The 24,122-nt window shown below is 34.0% G+C and overlaps 2 long non-coding RNA genes across 2 annotated transcripts in view; one reads left to right on the top strand and one right to left on the bottom strand.

The window, feature by feature from the left end:
• Positions 1–16,270, bottom strand: part of LOC136025342 (uncharacterized) — a 62,007-nt gene extending 45,737 nt beyond the window's left edge. Inside the window, exon 1 of the long non-coding RNA XR_010617075.1 lies at positions 15,998–16,270. This is a non-coding gene — a long non-coding RNA (uncharacterized LOC136025342). The remainder of the gene's footprint in view (positions 1–15,997) is intronic.
• LOC136025341 (uncharacterized) overlaps positions 15,519–24,122 on the top strand; it is a 32,990-nt gene continuing 24,386 nt past the window's right edge. The window contains exon 1 of the long non-coding RNA XR_010617074.1: positions 15,519–15,725. This is a non-coding gene — a long non-coding RNA (uncharacterized LOC136025341). The remainder of the gene's footprint in view (positions 15,726–24,122) is intronic.

Below are 24,122 nucleotides of genomic sequence, written 5' to 3'. Positions count from 1 at the left end.
ACCGGATTTGCGAATTATCTAATAGACTTAGTGTAACTTGCCCCTTAAATTTTTTCTAAGTTTCACATTAATACCCTTGGACTGTCGGACGTATCTACAATCAAAAATTCCTCTTTTTCCTAATTTTAAATCCTCTATATAAAAAGGTTAAACTGAATAACTTACAATCCTTACCCTGGGGGTGGGCGGGTGCAATCCCGGAGGCATATATGCTACACTTTTTTGAACATGATTATTTTCTTAAAATTTGTTATCTCTTATTAGGAGAGAGGGCATCTAAAAAGGCCAAATAGGGCTGGCTACCCTCCGATAGATCTTGAACATCCTCCTTAACATCTCTTGAGATTTCCACCTTAAATCTCTCAGTTGATCGTTAGATATCGATGAGAGGTACTTCTGATGGCCAGCAAACACAAAGTTTATTTTATTATGTTCGACATCCCTCTCCTAAGTTGTAGGGGTGGGGGGATTGTGACACTATAGAAATATATTTTTGAGCTTTTGACTATTTAAAGCATTTTTTTCAAAAATATTGATCAAAATATTTCTGGAGATAGGACAGCTACAGACGCATGGGAGGAGGCTGGTGGCCCTCAAACTAATTTTTAGCATCCCTCTCATCATTTCATGAAAATTTCTAGTCAATTGTCTCAGCCGTTCTTAAAATACTGTTCCTCCTTTTTGATAGACTGAACGCACATAGTGAGTTTTTATTTAGTATAAAATTCCCCTCAACATTTCCCAAAGTTACATCTTAATACCCATAGCCTTTTCGGATATATAAGAAATCAAATAGTCAAATTATATATTTTATAATAGTTGCTCCAGGGCTCTGGGGGCTTGCCCGCGCTGAAAGTTGGCTATAGCTATTAGACCTTTTGACTAGTTCGAAGAAAGTGACTTCCAGAGTTCTTATCAGTTTTGATCAGAGGGGGGTGTCTAAAAAGGATAAGGAGTAGGACAGCTGATGTTCCTATATCCTCTCTTCAACATCTCCTGAGCACGCCTTTCGAATTTTCAACTTAATATCTTCAGTCGTTCTTTGGATATTGATGATATCTTTCTCACAAGCAGTAAGCACATAAAGAGTCTTAATTGTGTTTGTTATCACTCTCAACATTTCCTTAAAGTTTCACCTTAAAACCCTAAGCATTTTTTGAGACTCAGGATCAAAATTGCCCTCTTTTAAAATAAGAATCAGCATTGGTGAAGAATTGGGAAATTTCAAAACATAAAGCCATTGCCTGGACCCTGGGGAGATCTTTTTAACCCCGGAGGTACAGTTACTTAACCTTTAAATATTTTGACAAAATTAGTATATCCAAATGTTTGATCTGGTGCATTAAGGGAAAGAAGGGCTTTGTAAGGGACGCTGGTTGCCCACTAATCAATTTTTATTTTTAAAAAGGGCACTAACACTTTCGATTTCTAATTAAGGTTTATACGACCATCCTTTCCATAAAAACATATCATTTTAATAATAAAAAAATTGTGTTACTTACGGACCGTGTCCTTGGGAATGTGGAAGATTTTTCAAGCCCAGATGGATGCATAGTTATTTTGCCTTTGGACTATTTTGAACAAAATGGCTATCTAACAATTTTGATGGGTCGCATTTGCGGAAAAGGGGTTTGGGGTGCTGGTTTACCTTTGATCCCCTTTGACGCTAGAAATACTACTATAGCTTTGAAATTTCCTATAAGATGAGCCCCCTTTGAAGTTAATTAAATAAAAAAAAAACTAGTTTTTTTAACTGAAAGTAAGGAGCGACATTAAAACTTAAAACGAACAGAAATTACTCCGTATATGAAATGGGTTGTCCCCTCCGCGTCCCACGCTCTTTACGCTAAAGTTTGACTCTTTGCCACAATTCTACTTTTTAAAACAATGAAAAACTTTAGCGTAAAGAGCGTGGGACGCGGAGGGGACAACCCATTTCATATACGGAGTAATTTCTGTTCGTTTTAAGTTTTAATGTCGCTCCTTACTTTCAGTTAAAAAAACTGGTTTTTTTTTATTTAATTTCTGAACGTTTTTGAATTAATGCATGTTTGATTTTGGCTCTCCGCACATAAATTATTGAAATGAAATTAGTATATTAATTTTTTTTTTTGGCTAAATGGCTTTCTCTTAGTTTTGATCAGACGATTTTGAGAAATAAGGGGTGGGGAAGGAGGCCTAGCTGCCCTCCAATTTTTCGGTTACTTAAAAAGGCTACTAGAACTTTTAATATTCAACGAACGTTTTTATTAGTAAAAAATATACGTAACTTAAGAATTAACTTACGTAACAAACTTTTATATTCTTATATTTTTATTATGTGTACGAGGGGGTTTGTACCCTCGTTAATACCTCGCTCTTTACACTAAATCGTAAGTTTTGTCCCAACTCTTTAAGAATGACCCCTGAATCAAACAGGCCGTAGAATAAATAGTTGAAATCACTAAAAATATTTTAGCATAAAGAGCGAGGTATTTATCTCCTCCTAAATACCTCGCTCTTTATGCTAAAGTATTTTTAGAACCCCTCATATGCGTAATAATCTCTGTTCGTTTTAAATTTCAATGCTATTCCTTACTTTCATTTGAAAAAACGTTTTCATGTTTATTTTTTCATTGTTTTTTTATAGTAATGCTAGAAAATCCTGCGCCCTTTTCATTGAATTTTTCTTCCCCCATGACATATTCCTCAAAGGAAAGATCCTCCCACAAAGCCCTCTCCCATCAACCCCACCCCCCAAAACAAAAAATCCCCATGAAAACGTCTGTACACTTCCCAATAACCATTACTATATGTAAACATTGGTCAAAGTTTGTAACTTGCAGCCCCTCCCTCAGGGATTGTGGGGGAGTAAGTCATTCCCAAAGACATAGTTATTATGATTTTCGACTATGCTGAACAAAATGGCTATCTTAAAATTTTAATCTGTTGACTTTTGGAATAAAATGAGCATGGGAGGGGGCCTATTTGCCCTCCAATTTTTTTGTTCACTTAAAAAGGACACTAGAACTTTTCATTTCTGTTAGAATGAGCCCTATCGTGACATTCTAGGACCACTTGGTCGATAAGATGACCCCTGGGAAAAAAAACAAAAAAAAAACAAATAAACACGCACCCGTGATTTGTCTTCTGGCAAGAAATACAAAATTCCACATTTTTTAGATAGGAGCTTGAAATTTTTGCTATAGAGTTCTCTGATATACCGAATGCGATAGTGTGATTGTCGTTAAGATTCTATGACTTTTAGGGGATGTTTCCCCCTTTTTTCCAAAATAGGACAAATTTTCTCAGGCTCGTAACTTTTGATGACAAAGACTAAATTAATTGAAACTTATATATTTAGAATCAGCGTAAAAATTCGATTCTTTTGATGTATCTTTTAACATCAAAATTCCGTTTTTTAGAATTTCGTTTACTATTGAGCCGGGTCGCCCCTTACTACAGTTCCTTACCACGAACTGTTTGAAAAGAAAATAATTCTGTATTTCGGGGCTTCTGACATTATTACTCCTTTGCGGAAGTTAGGCTCAAAATTGAAAAAGGATTATATTTTTTCTCTGGGCCCCTTCCACCTCTTAGTTCGTTTATTTTCCCGTTAGTTTTCACCTGTTTTCGCTTGATAGTTGTGTTATCTCTTAGCAGTTCTTTCGTTAGTTGAGTTATGGTTGTGGTATATATGTTTTATCGCTCGTATAGTTGTGTTATTTTCAAATTATACTCCATAATAGAGAGGCTCCGAACACCCAGCATTGTATGTTAAGCTCTTAATTTGACGTTTTTTTCTAACGTGACCACATTCGTCCTGCGCCCTTTTCATTGAATTTTTTCCCCCATGGCATATTTCTCCAAGGAAAGATCCTCCCATATAGCCCCCTCCCTCAACCCTACCCCCAAAACCAAAACAAATCCCCCTGAAAACGTCTGTACACTTCCCAATAACCATTATTATATGTAAACACTGGTTGAAGTTTGTAACTTGCAACCCCTCCCCCAGGGACTGTGGGGGAGTAAGTCATCCCCAAAAACATAGTTATTATGATTTTCGACTATGCTAAACAAAATGGCTATCTCAAAATTTTGATCCGTTGACTTTGGGAAAAAAATGAGCGTGGGAGGGGGCCTAGATGCCCTCCAATTTTTTTGGTCACTTAAAAAGGGCACTAGAACTTTTCATATCCGTTAGAATGAGCCCTCTTGGGACATTCTAGGACCACTTGGTCGATACGATGACCCCTGGGGAAAAAAAAAAAAAAAAAAACAAAACAAAAAACAAACAAATAAACACGCACCCGTGATTTGTCTTCTGGCAAAAAATACAAAATTCCACATTTTTGTAGATAGGAGCTTGAAACTTCTACAGTAGGGTTCTCTGATACGCTGAATCTGATAGTGTCATTTTCGTTAAGATCCTACGACTTTTAGGGGGTGTTTCCCCCTATTTTCCTAAATAAGGCAAATTTTCTCAGGCTCGTAACTTTTAATGGCTAAGACTAAACTTGATGAAACTTATATATTTAAAATCAGCATTAAAATGCGATTCTTTTGATGTAGCTATTGATATCAATGTTCAATTTTTTAGAGTTTTGGTTCCTATTGAGCCGGATCGCTCCTTACTACAGTTCGTTACCACGAACTGTTTGATACAATTATCCCTTCTCGCTCGAGAAATCGAAAACGAATAGTTGAAGAAATCGAGAACTGCCTAGATTATTTCAGCGTAAAAATAAAGCTATGGTCAAAAATATTGAACAAGAGTTAAACAAAGCTATTTGTTATTTAGTGACAGAATTATCATAGCATTTGATGAAAGTACATTAAATGAAAGAAAGTTGATATGACCCGCAGCCAATAAAGGTTGCCAACCTTTCGCCTGAAAGATTAATTTTTGCCAAGGCATTGCTTAGATTTTGAAGAGTCTAATCTAGACTTTTCAGCTAACATGTTTTTGCACACCCAATGAACATCAAATATTGACTTAAAATGTTCAAATAAGAATAGATTTTCCAAGCACAACAGAAAACTTTCTGTTTTACACATCAGAATTGACAATAGAGTTATACTGAAACAAAATTCGCAACAGGGATAATATTTCATTACAACGAAAATAAAAATAGAGATGAAAAAAGAAAGGCATAGAAAACAATTTGATATTTAACATAGTGGTTAAAAACTGATTTAAAATATATACCAATAATTTTTATTCAATACAAAGATATTATCTGAACCTATTTTTAACATTAGTAGGCAAATTGCAGGTGTTTTTCTCTAAGCTACAGATCATGCATAGTATTGCAAAGATAGTAACAGAGTTGCGAAGCTAACATAAATATTGCCTAAGCTAGCCAAGTAAACTAGCTATTTTGTCAAAAAAAAAAATCACTGGGCACAAACAAAAAGGAAATAGAGGTTAGTTCAAACATGGGGATAGAAAAGTGAGGGTGGATTGACAATGGTAACAGTTTAATATGTGCTTTATGTGCACGTGCAGTTACCGCCTGGACTTACAGAATTGAACGAGATTTTCATTCAAAAGATAAGAATAGGAGAAAATTGACAAAGAATGATAAGTCAGAGTACATACCAAGGCGAGTTAAATAATCAAAAACAAAACCAATCCACAAAGAGTTCTGATACAACCTACCCCATGCTTGTGGGCTTTATTTAAGCTCTTATTGTTTCTAATAAAGGGAAAACTATTTGCAGATGGCAAATTTTTGAAAACACATATATTAACTGAACTCAAGACTTACATAATCTTTAAAAAAAGAAAAAAGAAAATTGAAACTATAAAAGAAATGCCACTACTAACTAGAACGGTTCACTGTTGCATTGAAAAAATAATTAAAAATATAGTTGGATAGGTCAAAAATGAATTTTTATCTAGTGACGCAGTTAATGTTAAAGTTTATTCACAAATACTCCTTTAACTCCTTTAATATCCCCATTTTGACCAATCTTGACCCTTAGACGAGAGAGGCCTCTGGCCGGTGACGGTAGTTTTCGTAGCACGTGCCTAATCTTAAAGTCATGTTTTTGCAAATTTAAAGTTAAAACAGAAATCTGGTTGGTTTTAATTTTTGTGTTGAGCAGTGAATGGTTGTAAATCTCATCAGAGGAGAAAACCTATTCGATCAAATCTGGTGTTTTTAGATTAATTTCTTTTTATATTCTATATGTTAAAGTCTAAAAACAAAGTCCATTGTGTTTTAAACTTTGATTCAAATTCTTTCTCAAGGTATTATGAAGACAGATAAAATTTTTAAAAACCAACAAAGGTAAAGAGTTTTTTTTAACCTTAGATATAAAAACTTGGCTGAATCACGTAAGTTTTTATACTTTAAAACAAAGACCGTGAATTTTATATCTGTCGTCTAAGAGGCAGTAGTAGTTTTAATATTTGTTCCCACAGAATTCTTCCAGACTTTCTGAACTGCAGAATATGTTTGGTGTATAACACTATGTCATAAATAGTCATTAATGCTAATAACGCTACTATTAAAAATCAATTGTAACACTACTCTTCCTGAGGCGAAACAGGTCTGCACCCTCATTGTCCACATGGATCTGTTCAGTAGTTGACTTTTTACTCCCTCTCTTTTTAATTTTCCTTTTATAAATTTCTGTCAATTCATTCTCTGAGTCAGATTGTTCTGCGTTTCATGGGCCTATATATGTTTTATCTCTAGTCCATGATTCCCCTTTATTTTGCCGTGCATCAGAGGGGTGAAATTTTCTTGGTTCTCATGTATTTGGCATAAACAGTCCTTTTTCTTAAGAAAGCTGGAACGTGTTATTCTTGTGAATTTGTTAGCTATTAGTTTAAACTCTTTTTAATGGTATTTAATGTCTGGTAGATTGGTGCTAAACTTTCAATCGAAGTAAAATTTGACTGTAATTTTACTCATATACCAAATCACAAAATTTCGATACGCAGATGGTATTATGAATTATCAGTGAGGCAAAACATAAGATTTGTATAGTGTGTTGAATAATTGAGAATATTGGCAGTCAACTAGCAAATACCAGTTTAATTCGCTACAAAAATTCTTCGAAAAGTGAAATAATGGATACGGAGTTTCCATAGGCTGGAAAGTAAATTGAACAATAGAGCAAATATTCTGCTGCAAATTTAATTTTTTAAAATCCTGTAGAAATGAAAACCTTATTCCCAAGTCTTTAAGATACAAACACCGTTTAAATACTCGGAAAGGACGCAATTCACTCGTACACTACAGTTAAAAACCATAGTCTGTATTATTAAGGATAAAAAACAAAAAAGACATATAATTTCTTCATAGGGAAAATCTTTGGCAACTTTTTTGCTGCAAAACCTGTCCACTGTTGACTTTTCTCAAGATGTTAGATTAGAAAGGAATTTGTTTAGCCCTAATTTTTGCTTGTCTAAGGAACGACTCTATAAAAATCGGAAAGCTTGAGAAATGAATCTTCCATGAGAAGCCTTGGATTGAATCTCCAAGATTCACTCCTGGACCTGCTATTGTTAACTTCTTCTCTAAAACTTTGGAACCGCAGGAAATCAAAACACTGGAAAAAGGTCAAGGATTCTCTTTTCCACCGAAACAAGATCTTATGGCAGATGTCGTTTCCTCTCTAGAGTCCGCTTTGCATAAGCACTGTCCATCTGTTTCTAACCCTGATGAAGTTAGGTCTTTTCTCATAAACAGGTCTATCCTTTACAACAGCCAAAAACAGGTTAAGCCTCCTATCACTTTCAAACCGAAAAATTTGTACAACATAAAAATAGTATCTAATCTCCACAAAGACCCTTCTATTATAATAACGAAATCAGACAAAAGCAATTCACTCGTTGTCGTGGATACGACAGACTATTACAACAAAAATTTTTCACATTTAAATGACATAACTACGCATTAAACAATTACTCATGATTCTTCTGATCAGTTTGTTAATAATATTATAAATGAATTAAAGCAGCTAAAACAGAATGGTAAAATCACACCACAATTATACAATAAAATTTTTTCCCCGTGGTAGTTTCTGTCCCAAACTATGGTTTACCAAAAATACATAAACAAGGCACTCCTTTAAGACCTATTGTAGCATGTACTGAATCCCCCGCTTTCAATATGGGAAAATGGCTTTGCACAGCTTTCAAACCTTTATTGTACTCCCAAAATTCCTGTATTGGAAATCCAGTAGATTTTTTTTTTTATAAAACTTTGTAACACAAGTATTTCAGAAAACACAATAGTTAGTACTTTTGACAATGTTTCCATGTATACGAATATAGATGTGGCTATTTCTGGGCGATTATTAAAAAAGAAAATAGATTAAAATTATCACTTAATTGAGGTTTCAGTGACAAGAATTATTTGTGAAGTTTCAATGACTCTACATAAAATTTGTAATGAATTTTCAATGTATTTTCAGTTTCGTGATTTTTTGTTTATCAGCAACAAAATGGGTTACCCGTGGGTAACCCATTCTTGTCGCTGATACCTCAATTAAGTGATAATTTTAATCAATTTTTTCTAAACTCCAACCCCAAATTACGTGTCTTATACACTAAAATTTTGTTTGGACAACAATGTCCTTTTCGGTTTTGAACTCTTATCCTAATATTTCTAATATTCTTCAAATACCATTACTAAAATGAAGTAAGCCCTCTCATTTGCGTAATTTGTTAATTATAAGTTTTTATATTTTTCTTATTTTCAGCTGAAGCAATTTGTGTTGATTTTTTAATTTCTGATCAGTTTTCTTATAATAAGGGGAAATTCAGTACTCCTGTATGGAATATTCCCTCCCCCCACAGAATATACCTCAAAATAAAGTTTTTCTCATTTGAAATAACCCCTTCCCTGAAAAGTTCCCCCCCAGAAACTTCATCCTCACTGAAAGTCTCTCAGAACATTCCCCCTCTCCAAGAAAATTCCCCTCGGAGGGAAACCCTTCAGTAAATTCTGACCTTATTGAAAAATTCTCCTTGGGGCATTTCACATTAGTTTTATTCAGCTGAAATCACATGATCTAAGTCTGTTCAATCCAAAAAAAAAACATCGAAAAAGGGTTAAATTAAAGAAGCTAGAAAGAACGATCATACACTTAAACTTTCAAGGGGTCCTGTGTATGTGGGAGAACCTTTTTTTTTTACAGCTATGTTTCTGCCTTGCTTATTTTTTTTATATACATTTTTTTTTTTATCTCAGGAAAGGGAAAGGTGTTAAAACTCTCAAAACCTCGATCAATAAGCCATGGGAAATATTAAAAATATAAAACAAACGTAAAGATATGGAAAATAATCACTTAAAGCCTTCAAAACTTTGACTCATAAACCATTTTTAGAGACTAGGCTTAATTTATAGAATATTGACTTGACTTCTGTGAATTCGTCTGGATTTCTATGTTTTGGTCTGAATTTCTTGGTTTTTAATTTTATGGATTGGTCTAGATTTGCTCCGTTTAGTCCTTTTTTCTTTAGATTAGTCTTGATATCTATGAGCTGGTCTTGAATTCTATGGTTTGTTCTGAATTTTTATGGTTTGGTAAATAATCCTACGGTGGTTCTTAGTTTCAATGATTTTTTCTGGATTATCGTTGGTCTGGATATCCACCGAAGGTCCGTGATTTCTACAGAATAATGGTTTCCAAATGCATTTTCACGCTCCCAGTATCCCTCCCCAATGATCTTTTCAAGGAGCCACACATCCTAAGCTGGGTTTTACGGGTTCTTCAACTGCATTTGGCTTTTTAATTTTTTTTTTAAATTGTGTCCTTACTTCGAAGTATTTTCGAAGTAAGAATTTTCCGTCGAGCAGGGATAGGGTCGTGGAGAGATGGTGAGGACCGGCGGGGGCAATGTGAATGGTTGCGGCAGTGTGTCAGAGTCTCTAGCACATTGTCGCTCTAGCACTAAAATGACCTTATTTATGACATAAGTACTTCATTTGTTTTTAAATAAAGAAGTGTTTAACTTTCCTTTTAAGCTAATTGCATATGATATTGTTTCATCACCGTCCTCAAAAGAAAATGTTTATATTTTTTTTTAGAAAAAGCATATGTCATTTCAAAGAAAATTATCATGTTAATTTCGTAATTCTAGAAAGGTGGATGGTTGGATCTTTATTTTAATTTACACTTCAAGAATTATGAATTTATTTCGACCCTGTCTCTTTATTTAACCTGCATTAGATAGAAGTGAATAGATATCATTAAACCAAGACTTGTCCTTGGCTTAAAAAACAAACAACCAATTGATACAAGCACTTGAAGAAAGAGCCGTCTTTAGGCCTTTATCATTGATGGATAGAGAATACCATTTCAACACACATTTGGATAAATAAAAAGTATTTGCTTCGTATTTTGCTTCAAAAAATAGTAATATGTCAATTGTTTGCCTTTCTGTGACCTTTCTAGGAAAACCCTCTTCCTAGCTAATTTATCGGAGGTAATAGACTTCCTGGCTAATGAGTCGGAGGTAATGGACTTGAGACTGTCTGTGCAGGATTTTGACTCTTGTTGATAGAAGAGCGACGCCAAGTGTTGAAAGCCATGCTGCGAAATGATTGCAAAAAGCCACCATTCATACTACTAGTCCCTGGGACTTCTTGCTGTCCGGTTCTAAGCCAGCTTAAGCAATTTGGTTTAGACTTGAGTCCTGCACTGGTCCTTGACCTGCACTGGTATCCTTGATCGTTGCTTTTCCTAAGGCCAAAATATTTCTAATGATTTAAAGAACATGAAAATTGGAGCCTGGTATGTTACGATATTAAAAAAAATGACTGTCATATCGATATTTTGAATGACGAATTCAGGCGCTTCAAACTGAAATTATTTTCGATTCAAATTGTTTGATTTCAAACGGGAGTTTCAGAAACTTATATCCCAGGGATAGGAAGCATGAATTTAGGGGATATAGAATTCGTTTACTCAGGCAAGTGGGAAGGGGTGCATAGACAGGGAGTAGGGCTCATGATTTACAAAAAAGATGCTAAGTCTTGTTAGGCTGGGAAGGTATTAATAATGAGATACTAATAGCTCATTTTATGACTAAAAAGTTCAGGGCTTCACTTATAGTAGTATATGCTCCAGTAGAACCGACTGACAGAGATACTAATGACTCAGATGAAACTTAATTACAGTTGCAGGAGCAAATAGACAGGGTCCCAGGTAAAAATATGATACTTACACTAGGAGACTTAACACCCAGGTCGGTAGAAATAAAAATAGATGATATCCTAGGCTAGGTAAATTTGGTATAGGAAAAGAAAAAGAGTATAAACTACAGACTTTTGCAATTTTTTAGGTATAACAATGTTCGTATAACCACTAAGGTGTTTGGTTTTAAATGGCCCAAAAGTTAACGTGGTATTTGCAAGATGGTAACACCGCAAACCTCATTGATTATATTATAATAAACCGGACTGACACGATCAATACATGATACTAGGGTATATAGGAGTGCTGTTATTGATTTTAAAGATAAAGATCTTGTATTTCTAGGATTAATTTAAAGTTGAAATTTTGTAAGGGTAATTATCTGCCGAGAAGTAATCATGTTGGTAGACTCCAGGATGAAATTTTGGGAGAGGCTCTCCCGGAACAGTTGAATACTAAACTTGAGAGTTCAAAATTGGGCAAGGTGGAAGCTGTTTAGAATAATTTAGTAAAAATAATTTGTGAAATTACTCACGGTGTCTTAGGGAAGAAAATTAGGACTATAGATAGGGATGTTATTGAAAAAACTTTTATGTTTAATAGAGAGGAGAAGGGTTTGTACAAGAATTATCTGAGTAGTAGATAATATAAAAACAAAAGGAATTTACAGGAAGTGGAGAAATCATTAAAATGTCAACTAAGGAGGTGTGAAGTGAAGGCCAAGAATAAAATTGCTGAGGATTTGGAAGATGCGGATAGACTACATAATAGTAAAATATTGTACCTGCATGTTTAGAATTAATTAAAAAGGAGTAGTCAATCTGGACTTGTTCCAGTTAAAGATAAGAACGGGGCCACAATCAGTGATAGGATAAGAGTTAAAGAGATATGGCCAGAACACTCTGAAAATGTACTAAACGGAGATAGGGCTGCAGGAAAAGATATGAAAGAAAATGAAAAAGTTTGTGATACCTAGGATGGGAAGGAAGATTTGTTTTGTGAGGAATGATTAGAGACAGTACCAAAAGAATTAAAAAAAGCAATAAGGTTCCAGATACTGATAGTGTGGTAAATGAGTTTCTTAAAAACAGTGGCTTTGAGATTAGACATAAGTTACTGAAGGTTATGAATATAATTTTTGAAAAAGGGAAAGTACCTAATGATTTTAGGAAAGCATTAATTGAACTTTTGTGTAAAAAAGGTGATAAGAGTTAGTGTGTTAATTATCGAGGAATTTGTCTGGTATTTCTAGGTAGCAAATTACTTAGTAATATGATACTTTTTAGCTTGAGAGATGCTAACGACACAGTTTTAAGAGTAGAACTCTGCGGTAATAGAAAAGGTAGAGGATGTGTCGACCAAATCTTCACTTTTAGGTTAACTATTGAGAAGTGCTTGCTTTGGTCCTCAGGCTTATAGAATATGAGCAAGCTTTCGATTCTATTGATAGAAGAGTTTTAGCAGAGGTTTCATCCTTGAGAGCCTTTTCAAATGGGAATGAAAAAATATCCTGGACTTAGATTAGGCTGATGATTTAAGCATCCTTGATGAAAGTGTGAGAAAAATGAATGAACTTTTAGAGATTTTGCGAGTTCAGAATGCCAGAATAAGTTTGAAAATTAAAACTAAGATGACTAAGTCACTAAGGCTAGGAAATAAGTGAAGATGAAAAGGTGACGTTGGGTAAGGCGGGATCAGGCGGGAAGATTCACTTACCTTGGAAGTAATATTAGTAAAGACTATTGAATCAGTGAAGATGTTAAAAGTACAATAGCCAAGGCTCAGTGTGTTGTTCAAAAAAAAGTTGAAAATTTTTTGGAAGGTTAGAAAGATAAGTCTGCAAACCAAGATAAGAATATTGGAAGCTACAGTGATGACAGTGGTCAAATATGGCTCTGAGGCATTGGGTGTTTCCGAAAAGCTGATGAGGATTTGCTAGATGATTTCCAGATAAATTTCCCACCGATTGTTCTGAGTAACCGGCTGATTGACTGTATTTCAAACACTAGGCATTCCGAAAAATATGGTTCAATCCCACGTTCTAGGACTATAATGAAAGGAAGGGTGAGATGACCAGGGCACGTTGTCCCTATGAAGGATGACCGATTACCAAAGATAGTCTTTTTTGGCCAACCGTCTAGGGCTAAACGGAAAGCAGGTTGTCCTCGTCTAGGGTGGGAGTTTTTCATAAAGAAGCGTTTAAAGGAAATTGGAAATTCCTGGGAGGGTGTCAAAAAGGAGGTTTTGAATAGATTGGGATGGAGCAGGAGCGTGCGTAGTTCTTTTGGCCTCAGGTGGCTTCGTGTAGTGGTGAGTTGCTAGTAGTAGTAGCAGTAAATTTAGGGAATGTTTCATTTTTAAAGAAAGATTAAGCTCCCTTATGGATTTAAATAAGACAATCATTTTGAGATTCGCATTTGAAAAATAAAAAAGGCTGTGTATTCTATTTGAATTTTTAAATTTGGCAATAAGTTTTATTTCTTTTATAGGAGTAGTTTGTGTATATACATGAAGAAGACACGAATGATTTTATTGAACAGACTACATTGATTATTATAAGCAAATACGGCCCAAAAATACTCTACACTACAACTCAAGATCCATATCTAAATTCAAGGGGGGGGGGTGTCTTGCAAAAACATGAATCAATAGATTTAAAGTACATTTTAATCTTGAAAATATCGAGAATGCCTTAAAAAAGAAAATATGCAACATAGGGATGCATACGACCGACCATGGTGTGACACGGTTGTATGAGTGTGCATATTCTTGACTCAAAGTAACGTGAAATTTCACTAAAACCTCTCAGAAATAACCGAATACAAAAAAAGTATTTCTTTTTCTTTGTTTATTTCTTTCATTTACTAGCAAAGAAACTTATTTTGAAGTTTAAAAAATTTCAAATCATTACTATTGTAAGTAATGAGGCGTCTGCTGCATTGGGCGTAATATTTAAGAACCTCTAAGAAATAACAGAATGCAAAAAATGTCTTTTTTTTCTCTGTTTGCGTGTTTCATTTACTAGCAAGAAAACGTATTGTGATGTTGACATTTTTTCTTATTATTACTATTATAAGTAATGAGGCTTCTGTTGCATAAAGAGTAATACTTACGGTTCATTCAAATGTTATTTTCCTAATAAAAAGATACAATCTAGCATGCGGGTGCGTCTAATAAAGCAATAGAAACAAGGCATTTTCATTAAAACCTCTCGAAAATATCTCTTAATATGGCTAAAATCTACCTGCTAGGCAAAGAAGGTCAGTAGGGCAACGAGGTGTGAAGTTTTCCTTCCACAATTATCAGGGAGAACCACAAGAACGGAAACAGTGGGCTTTCAGAGATGGTTTTCGGGAAACAGAACTGACTCATCCGTTTTACGTGACTGAGCCACTAAACTTGCATTCATTGGATGTTGGTAAGAACTTTTGACTGGATTTTAGAGCACTCAAGGAATTTGACGCTGCGATTCGACAGCGTTTCATCGTCTATGTTTCACGTGAGTATATTTTAATGGGGATAATAAAAGTATTAACAAACGTATTTTAAGTCGTAGAGACCAATATTTACTTTGCCATAAGGAAATAAGGGCTTTAAAACAAGTAATCGTGAGGGTGAGCCGTCTTTTTATGTCTTTTGAGTGATTTTGTCACTAGTGATTATTCTGCCAAGACAGGGGAAATCTTTTATCCCCTGGATACTCTCTACTCTAAGTTTCAGTTCTGGCACAATTGTATCCTGCAGCTTTCATGAGAAGTACAAAGCCTTAGTTTAAGATCCGTTTACGATAATTTCATAGGAAATAGTCACTTAAACAAATCCATTTGTAACGACTTGTAGGTCCTCGGATGCTTCAGCCATTTCGTTGATGTCGTCAGCATGATCTAACTTGTCTGTCCGTACACCCCCTCTGCACTATTAATTGTTTCTACTAGGGATGAAAATGCCGTGAGGAAAAGGTTAAACATCTCTGGGAACAAGATGCATCCTTTGCAGACTCCTGTGAACTTTTAAAAGCCACAAGAATGTACCAATCTGAAAGTTTGAGCTAAAATAAAGTCCTAAACTAAACTTTTATTGGGAGCATCTCCTCAGTCGTCCCATATGTGCTTTGATTTTTTTTTATAAAAAAACAAAAGTACTAATTTTCAGGCTTAGAAGTTTGAGATAATCTTCTCTTGTAGAATGAAAATGTATTAAGATAATCCATATCCAATTGAAATTTAATTTTGGATTGTTAATTATTTAGCATTGAAGGCAAATATTAGGATAAAAGTTCGTTGACCATCAGCTAATGTTAAAACGCACTATATACAAGTTTTTGAAATTATTGTGGGCGATAATGATATTTTGTTATAAAGGTAGACGTCATAGTAATAGTTCATTGACCAGCAGTAGGTTATTAGCATGCTCATTAGCATGATACACAGGTTTTGGGGAATAATATGTAAAGAAAACAAATAGATGCTTAATAATTCAGGAATAAACACCGTAAGGATTTTTGAGAGGACCAGCAGTCATACTTGAATGCTTGAGTGGTAGAAATAAATTTTCAACAGAATCCAGAGGAAATGCATATGATTTTGGTATGTAGCATTATTGTTCAGCTTTGACTTCTCCTACACCATTTAAAATTAATTTCTTTGAAGTCAAATCAATTGATTCTATGTTTACTTTATTAGTTTGTATTAATATGTTTCAATTTTTATTTACCTTATCACTTTTTTTTTACTGTTATGAGTCTAAGGACTCTACAATTAATTTATTTTGAGAATATATAATAGTAAGATTAACCCGAAAAACAACTTCCAACATCGCATAAATAAATTATTTATGCAAAAATGACAAATATTCTTACCTCTTTTTGCAAAGTTTATTGACTTTGTAGTGAGAACCTTATGCATTTGCCTTGGGACTTGAGACACCCCCAGATACAGCCCCACAAGTTACACAATGAATCTTATGCCTTCTCATATTTTCTTCTGTTCTGCTTGTTATTGACTTTTTCCAAACTCTGGGCCAATCTCTCATCTTTTCACCAAAGAGATAGGTATTTTGCATCCATGTGTATAAGAAAGATAACATTATGGATAAATGGATATATATCACATGTTTAATATTCTAATATTCATTGATTTTCAATATCCTATATGGCAATTGGAACAAAATTCCAAGTTTTATCTTGTAATTGAAGAAAATTTATTTTATGAGGAAAAAATAAATATGAATAAAATAAAAAATAAATGTAACCTGACTCTTTCTCTCAATTCTTCTTTTTAAAACAGTAAAAAACCTTAGCGTAAAGAGCGGGGCGTTGATGAGGAAGCGGCCTCTTTCATATGCGAAGTAATTTCTGTTCGTTTTGAGTTTTAATCTCGCTCCTTACTTTCAGTTAAAAAAAACTTGTTTTTTTTTAAATTTAATTTCTGAACGTTTTTGAATCAATGCATGTTTTGATTTTGGCTCTCCGCAAAGGAATAATTAAAACGAAATTTGCATTTTTTTTTTGGCTAAATGGCCTTCTCATAATTTTGATCGAATGATTTTGAGAAAAAGAGCGGGGGAGGAAGCCTAGTTGACCTCCGATTTTTTGGTTAATCAAAAAGGCAACTAGAACTTTTAATTTTTTACAAATCTTTTTATTAGTAAAAGATTTACGTAACTTATAAATTAGCTTACGTAAAGAACTTTTGTATTCTAATATTTTTAATACATATATTTGGGGGTTCACCCACTCGTCAGTACCTCGTTCTTTACGCTAAAGCTTAAATTTTGTCCCAATTCATTAAGCATGACCCCTGAATCACAAAGGCCGTAGAATAAATAGTTGAAATTACTAAAAATACTTTAGCGTAAAGAGCGAGGTATTAGGAGGAGGTGAGCCCCTAATATGGGTAATAATTTCTGTTTGTTTTAAGTTTCAATGCTGTTCCCTACTTCCAGCTGAAAAAGCTTTTTCATATTTATTTTGTCATTTTTTTTTAATAATGCTAGTAAATCCTGCACTCCCTCCATGGAGATTTATTTCCCCTATGACAAATTATTGATGGAAAGTTCCCCAGCATATCCCCCTCTTCTCAACCCCTCCCCCAACCAAAAAAATCCTCCTGAAAACGCCTGTACACTTCCTAATAACCATTACTATGTGTAAGCACTGGTCAAAGTTTGTAACTTGTTGCCCCTCCCACGGGAACTGTGGGGGAGTAAGTCATCCCCAAAGACATAGTTATAAGGTTTTTTGACTATACTGAATAAAATGGCTATCTCAGAATTTTGATCCGTTGACTTCGGTAAAATAATTAGCGCGGGAAGGGGCCTAGGGGCCCTCCAATTTTTTTGGTCACTTAAAAAGGGCACTAGAACTTTTCATTTCCGTTAGAATGAGCCCTCTTGCAACACTGTAGGACAACTGGGTCGATACGATCACCCCTGGGAGAAAAAACAAACAAATAAACACGCATCCGTGATCTGCCTTCTGGCAAAAAATACAAAATTCCACATTTTTGTAGATAGGAGCTTGAAACTTCTACAATAGGGTTTTCTGATACGCTGAATCTGATGGTGTGATTTTCGTTAAGATTCTATGACTTCTAAGGGGTGTTTATCCCTGTTTTCTAAAATAACACAAATTTTCTCAGGTTCGTAACTTTTGATGGGTAAGACTAAACTTGATGAAACTTATATATTTAAAATCAGCATTAAAATACGATTCTTTTGATGTAGGTATTGGTATCAAAATTTTGATACCAATTTTAATTGGTATCCATTTCTTAGAGTTTTGGTTACTATTGAGCCGGGTCGCTCCTTACTACAGTTCGTTACCACCGACTGTTTGATAAATATAATAAATATAAATAATATAAAAAATATAAATAAATATAATAAAATAAATATGAATAGTATTTTTTTAAAATATAAGCTAAATTGATATTTTAGAAAAATATTAACTAATCTCTTCTATAAAAATATGTGATAAGAGTGAGGATAGTAATTAAAGAGACATTAGTTTGGCTTTTATATGAAGCAAATTCCTTAGTATGACGATACTTTTTGGACTTACGATGCTGTAGATAGTATTTGATAGAAGAACAATAAGGTCTTAAGAAGGGGAGAGGACCTGTCTTCTGAGTTTTTACTTTTGATAAACCATTATTTATTAAAAATAACTTTTTATTTAAAAACTTTATTTTTTTTTAATATGAAAAATTCTGAAATTTTTTCAAAGAACTGAAAAAAAAACATTATTAAACTTAAAAGCAGCTGAAATAAATTCATGTGGTAGCTTGAGCTAAAAACGTCCAGAAATTACTACTGAAGAATAAATGAAACACAAAACGAACCAAAATTGAATGAACATTGTTCACAAATAAACGTAAAAGAGGTAAAAATATAAATAAATAAATCAATCTTAAAATGACTAAACATTAATGAAATATTCGAATCAGACAATACGAATAAAAATCACTACAAATAAAAGCTTGAATTCTGTTCCCTTACCCCTCCCCTAGTTGTAAAAGTGTAAGGCCTAGTCAGCATTTACGTTTTTTGAAACTATACGTGTCCTGAACAGTTTCTGGAAAAAAACTAATAAAATTAAACTGAATGTTTTATACAATGATATTAATTGGTGAGAGCTTAAAATTTGATTATCTTATCTCCCTGTAATTTTTATTTTATTTTAAATGATGTAAGTGCAAAACAAAATATTTAAAAAATAATTCGCTTTCATTATGCGCAAATGACGCAGTAGGCTCTAGACTTTTACAGTAGAGGGAGGGAGAAGGGGGCAGTACCCAAACTCTTGTTTGAACTGATTTTTGTCCAGGAAAAACGATAATAAAACATTGAATCCTAATAGATTTTTACTCTTAACTACATTTTAGCGAGGTCTGTGACACAAGATGAATACATAAAATTAATTAGTTCTATGTAGAAGAACTAAATTTTAGTGGCTAAAGTAGGAAATGAGACTAGTAGCTATCCGACTCTCAATCCGCTTATCTCTATATCATTTTAATAGCCTTTTGGATCACTTTAATAGGCTTTAATAGATTTAATTTTAATAGATTACTTTAATTGTCTTCTAAATAGGGAGCACAGCAAAGGTGAGTTGGAGAACACAAAATCAATTGGGGAAGTAAAACTCACCTAGACTTGCACCTTGCTGTTGTATTAAGCCTTCTAGTTAAAAGTGTTAGCAAAATTAATAAATTTTTGAAATCTTGACTGTTCAGGGCGAAAGAATAGGTTGAAAATGTACTTTCAGAAGACTAAGTTGCAAAGACTTTCAGAAGACTAATTTGCAAAAACGACGATAGGCTATTATAAAAATGGGGGATGGGTATATTGAAGATGTTACAAATAGAATAGCCAAGGTCCATGGTGTTTTTTTCACATTTGATAAAACACTGAAAGAATAGAATTACAAGTCTATAAACCAAGATTAGTTTTTTAGAAGTCACAGTGATGACACTGTGACAAGATGGTTGATCATGGTTCTGAGGTGTTGGCTCTCCCAAAGATGGGAGAAGATTTGATAGAGGCTTTCCAAAGAAATTGACTACAGATCGACTTGGGTACCCATCTGACGGACCGTATCTCTAACAATAAGCTGTATGAAAAACGAGGGTTGTACGAGTTCAACCCTGCTTTCTAGGGCTTCAATAAGACAAAGGTTGAAATGGTTAGATCATACTAAGGTGACGAAATATGACAGAAGGACAAATCTCTTCTATTCAGCGAGGCGGAAAGTTTTTCCCTTTTACCTATTGAGGGAGGGGGGAGGACTTACTGCGTCATTGGCGCTTTACTGAAAATCATATATGCTTAAACAGTCTTGAAAAGTACCAACAAAATCTAACTGAATGTATGGTATATAATGCTATTTATTGTTGAAGGATCAACATATCAAAATTTTATTTTACTGTAATTTTATTTTCATTTTTAATGCTGCAGTAATTGGAAAAGAAAATATTTGTATTCTTATTGGTTTTCAGCGAAGCACCAATGACGTAGTAGGATTTACACTTTTACAGTTAGGGAAGTAATAGTATGCAAAATATTTTCTGTAATGAAGCTATATTGGTCTTGAACAGTCTTGGAAAGAACTAACAAAATTAGACTGAATAATTGATAGAAAATGATATTAATATTTAAAAGTTCATCCGTTAAAAATTTAATTTTACTGTAATTTTTGTGTTTATTTTCAACGTTGTAAAAAGTAAAAAGGAAATATTTCTAATATAATTCGTTTTCAGTAAAGTTCCAATGAAGCAGCAGATTTTAGACTTTTACAGTGAGAGAAAGAGGCAAACCCAAACTCTTGTTTGCAAAGAATTACGTTCATTTTAAGCAGGATCTTTATATTCAACTCAAGTTTCACTCGTCTTAGGATTTATTTAGTCATTTATACTAGTACCTATTGTATGTTTGTTTGCTATGATTGTTTCTTTAATTTCTGTTCGTGTTGGATTTCATTTATGTTTTAATAGCAAAATATTTCTGTTCGTTTTAACCTGGATTTGCATATTCAATTTAGGCTTTATTCGCTTCAAGATTTATTTGTTCATTTACATTCATTTACATTACTACCTGTTTTTTTCTCCATTTGTTTATTTAATTGCTGTCCGTTTTGGGTTTCAATTATTCTTCAATACTTATTTCTGATCAATTTGAGTTTAATATTTTTAAAGGTATTTGTATCTGCCGATCATAAGGTTGATATGGCCTTTACTTTTCTTTGAAAAACTTCTTCGGAAAGCTTTTCTTTAGACTAAGAATAACAAACACCAGTGTTCTTATAAAGAATTCTAACTATTTGGAAACAATATCAAGAAGTGTTACCTTTATTTTTATTAGCTATAATCTTTTAATGTGGAAAGCACCTGATGTCTTTTTCACTTTTTTTTCATGGATACGTGTATTTGTGAAAGATAATAGCAATTACCATATAAAATTTCTTATTTTAGTTAGATTTCTATTAAGAATATGAATTTACTGTTAAAAATACGTATTTGAGATCGTTGCATCCTTAAAGTTAACTTTTACAAATTCATGTAAAATCAGCAGCCCCCCCTCCAAAAATATCATAGAAATCAGGTTTTTAATTTACATTTATGCATTGCACCTAAAAATCCTTGACTGAATCACAGGCACAGTAGAAGACCAAGTCCCTTTCTAGTGATACATTACCCCTTCCCCCTGCGAAAATCCTGCAAGGTATATTGAAATCTTTAGTTCCTTCAAAGAGTTAAAATTTACTGGAAGGGAACCAGCCTATCCAGGCCCATTATATCTCCCAGAGAAATTTAATCAAAATTTTCAAATTGACATTTTGTTTGTCATAGTTGAAAGACCTAGTAATTATACCTTTGGGGATGACATTCCCCGTAGCCCTCAGAACCAGGACTATAAATTATACTATTTACCCATTTGATTGGAAATCACAGGCCTAGTGCCCTTTTTAAGAGTAAAAAAATGATTGAAGGGCAACCAGCCCCTCCTCCAGTACTATTTTCCCCAATCGCTTCCAATAAAAAATTTTAAACAGTCATTTTGTGAAAACAGTAAATAGATCATATTACAAGGTCTTCAGGAATACGGAAACCCACCAGAGCGTGGGAACAAGGTTCTAGGTTATGCCTTGAGGGTACACAAGGCTTTTGAGGAAAGGTTGGTCGTACAAACTTTGGGAATGCTCATTTGGTTAGAAATTGAAAGTTGTAGTTCGCTTTTCAAACAGTTCGTGGTAACGAACTGTAGTAAGGAGCGATCCGGCTCAATAGTAACCAAAACTCTAAAAAATTGAATTTTGATATAAAAAGCTACATCAAAAGAATCGCATTTTAATGCTGATTTTAAATATATAAGTTTCATAAGTTTAGTCTTAGCCATCAAAAGTTACGAGCCTGAGAAAATTTGCCTTATTTAGGAAAATAGGGGGGAAAAACCCCTAAAAGTCGTAGGATCTTAACGAAAATGACACCATCGGATTCAGCGTATCAGAGAACCCTACTGTAGAAGTTTCATGCTCCTATCTACAAAAATGTGGAATTTTGCATTTTTTGCCAGAAGACAAATCACGGGTGCGTGTTTATTTGTTTGTTTTTTTGTTGTTTTTTTTTGTTTTTTTTCCCAGGGATCATCGTATCAACCAAGTGGTCCTAGAATGTCGCAAGAGGGTTCATTCTAATGGATATGAAAAGTTCTAGTGCCCTTTTTAAGTGACCAAAAAAATTGGAGGGCATCTAGGCCCCCTCCCACGCTCATTTTTTTCCCAAAGTCAACGGATCAAAATTTTGAGATAGCCATTTTGTTTGGCATAGTCGAAAATCTTAATAACAATGTTTTAGGGATGACTTACTCCCCCACAGTCCCTGGGGGAGGGGTAGCAAGTTACAAACTTCAACCAGTATTTACATATAATAATGGTTATTGGGAAGTGTACAGACGTTTTCAGGGGGATTTTTTTGGTTTTGGGGGTAGGGTTGAGGGAGGGGGCTATGTGGGAGGATCTTTCCTTGGAGAAATATGCCATGGGGGAAAAAAATTCAATGAAAAGGGCGTAGGATTTTCTAGCATTACTATAAAAAAAAAAAATGAAAAAATAAACATGAAAACGTTTTTTCAAATGAAAGTAAGGAATAGCATTAAAATTTAAAACAAACAGAGATTATTACGCATATGAAGGGTTCTAAAAATACTTAAGCATAAAGAGCGAGGTATTTAGGAGGAGATAAATACCTCGCTCTTTATGCTAAAATATTTTTAGTGATTTCAACTATTTATTCTACGGCCTATTTGATTCAGGGGTCATTCTTAAAGAATTGGAACAAAACTTACGATTTAGTGTAAAGAGCGAGGTATTAATGAGGGTACAAACCCCCTCGTACACATAATAAAAATATAAGAATATAAAAGTTTGTTACGTAAGTTAATTCTTAAGTTACGTATATTTTTTACTAATAAAAACGTTTGTTGAATATTAAAAGTTCTAGTAGCCTTTTTAAGTAACCGAAAAATTGGAGGGCAGCTAGGCCTCCTTCCCCACCCCTTATTTCTCAAAATCGTCTGATCAAAACTAAGAGAAAGCCATTTAGCCAAAAAAAAAATTAATATACTAATTTCATTTCAATAATTTATGTGCGGAGAGCCAAAATCAAACATGCATTAATTCAAAAACGTTCAGAAATTAAATAAAAAAAACTAGTTTTTTTAGCTGAAAGTAGGGAGCGACATTAAAACTTAAAACGAACAGAAATTACTCCGTATATGAAATGGGCTGTCCCCTCCGCAGTCCCACGCTCTTTACGCTAAAGTTTTTAGTTGTTTTAAAAAGTAGAATTGTGGCAAAGAGTCAAACTTTAGCGTAAAGAGCGAGGGACTGTGGAGGGGACAACCCATTTCATTTACGGAGTAATTTCTGTTTGTTTTAAGTTTTAATGTCGCTCCTTACTTTCAGCTAAAAAAACTAGTTTTTTTTTATTTAATAAGAGTCAAACGTGATAGGTCCTATTTTAGGGGATTTTGAGCTAGCCGAAAGACAATAGTTTCATCCTAATGCAACTGCTTCTATTTATGCTGCTACTAAATCTATTGCTTCTACTGCGAGTATTATTCCTAATACTGCTACTGCTATTAAAGCCTAGGCTACTACTTTTTATTCTAATACTACTACAACAACTTCTATTACTGCTCGTACTTCTACTACTGTTGCTAAAGCTAAGGGTATCAAGGTGAAAGTTTCGGGAAATGCTGAAACACTAATGAACTAAATCGAAGCACACTATGCCCAAACGAGTTGTTGAGAGAACGTATCAGGAATTATTCAGGAATGTTAGATTTTATTAAGCTCGAACTTTGAGCGTATGTTGAAGGGCTGTTCAAAAACCAGAGGGGTTTTGTGCATACTGCTACTAATACTACTACTGCAACTAAAATTATCGTTACTATGCAAGCTGAAGGTTTTAAGCTTCCAAGGAACG

This window comes from Artemia franciscana, chromosome 3 (genome assembly GCF_032884065.1).
Source record: "Artemia franciscana chromosome 3, ASM3288406v1, whole genome shotgun sequence".
Taxonomy (NCBI): domain Eukaryota; kingdom Metazoa; phylum Arthropoda; class Branchiopoda; order Anostraca; family Artemiidae; genus Artemia; species Artemia franciscana.
Note: the sequence above shows the minus strand (reverse complement) of the source record. Positions and strands in the feature narration are given on the sequence as shown.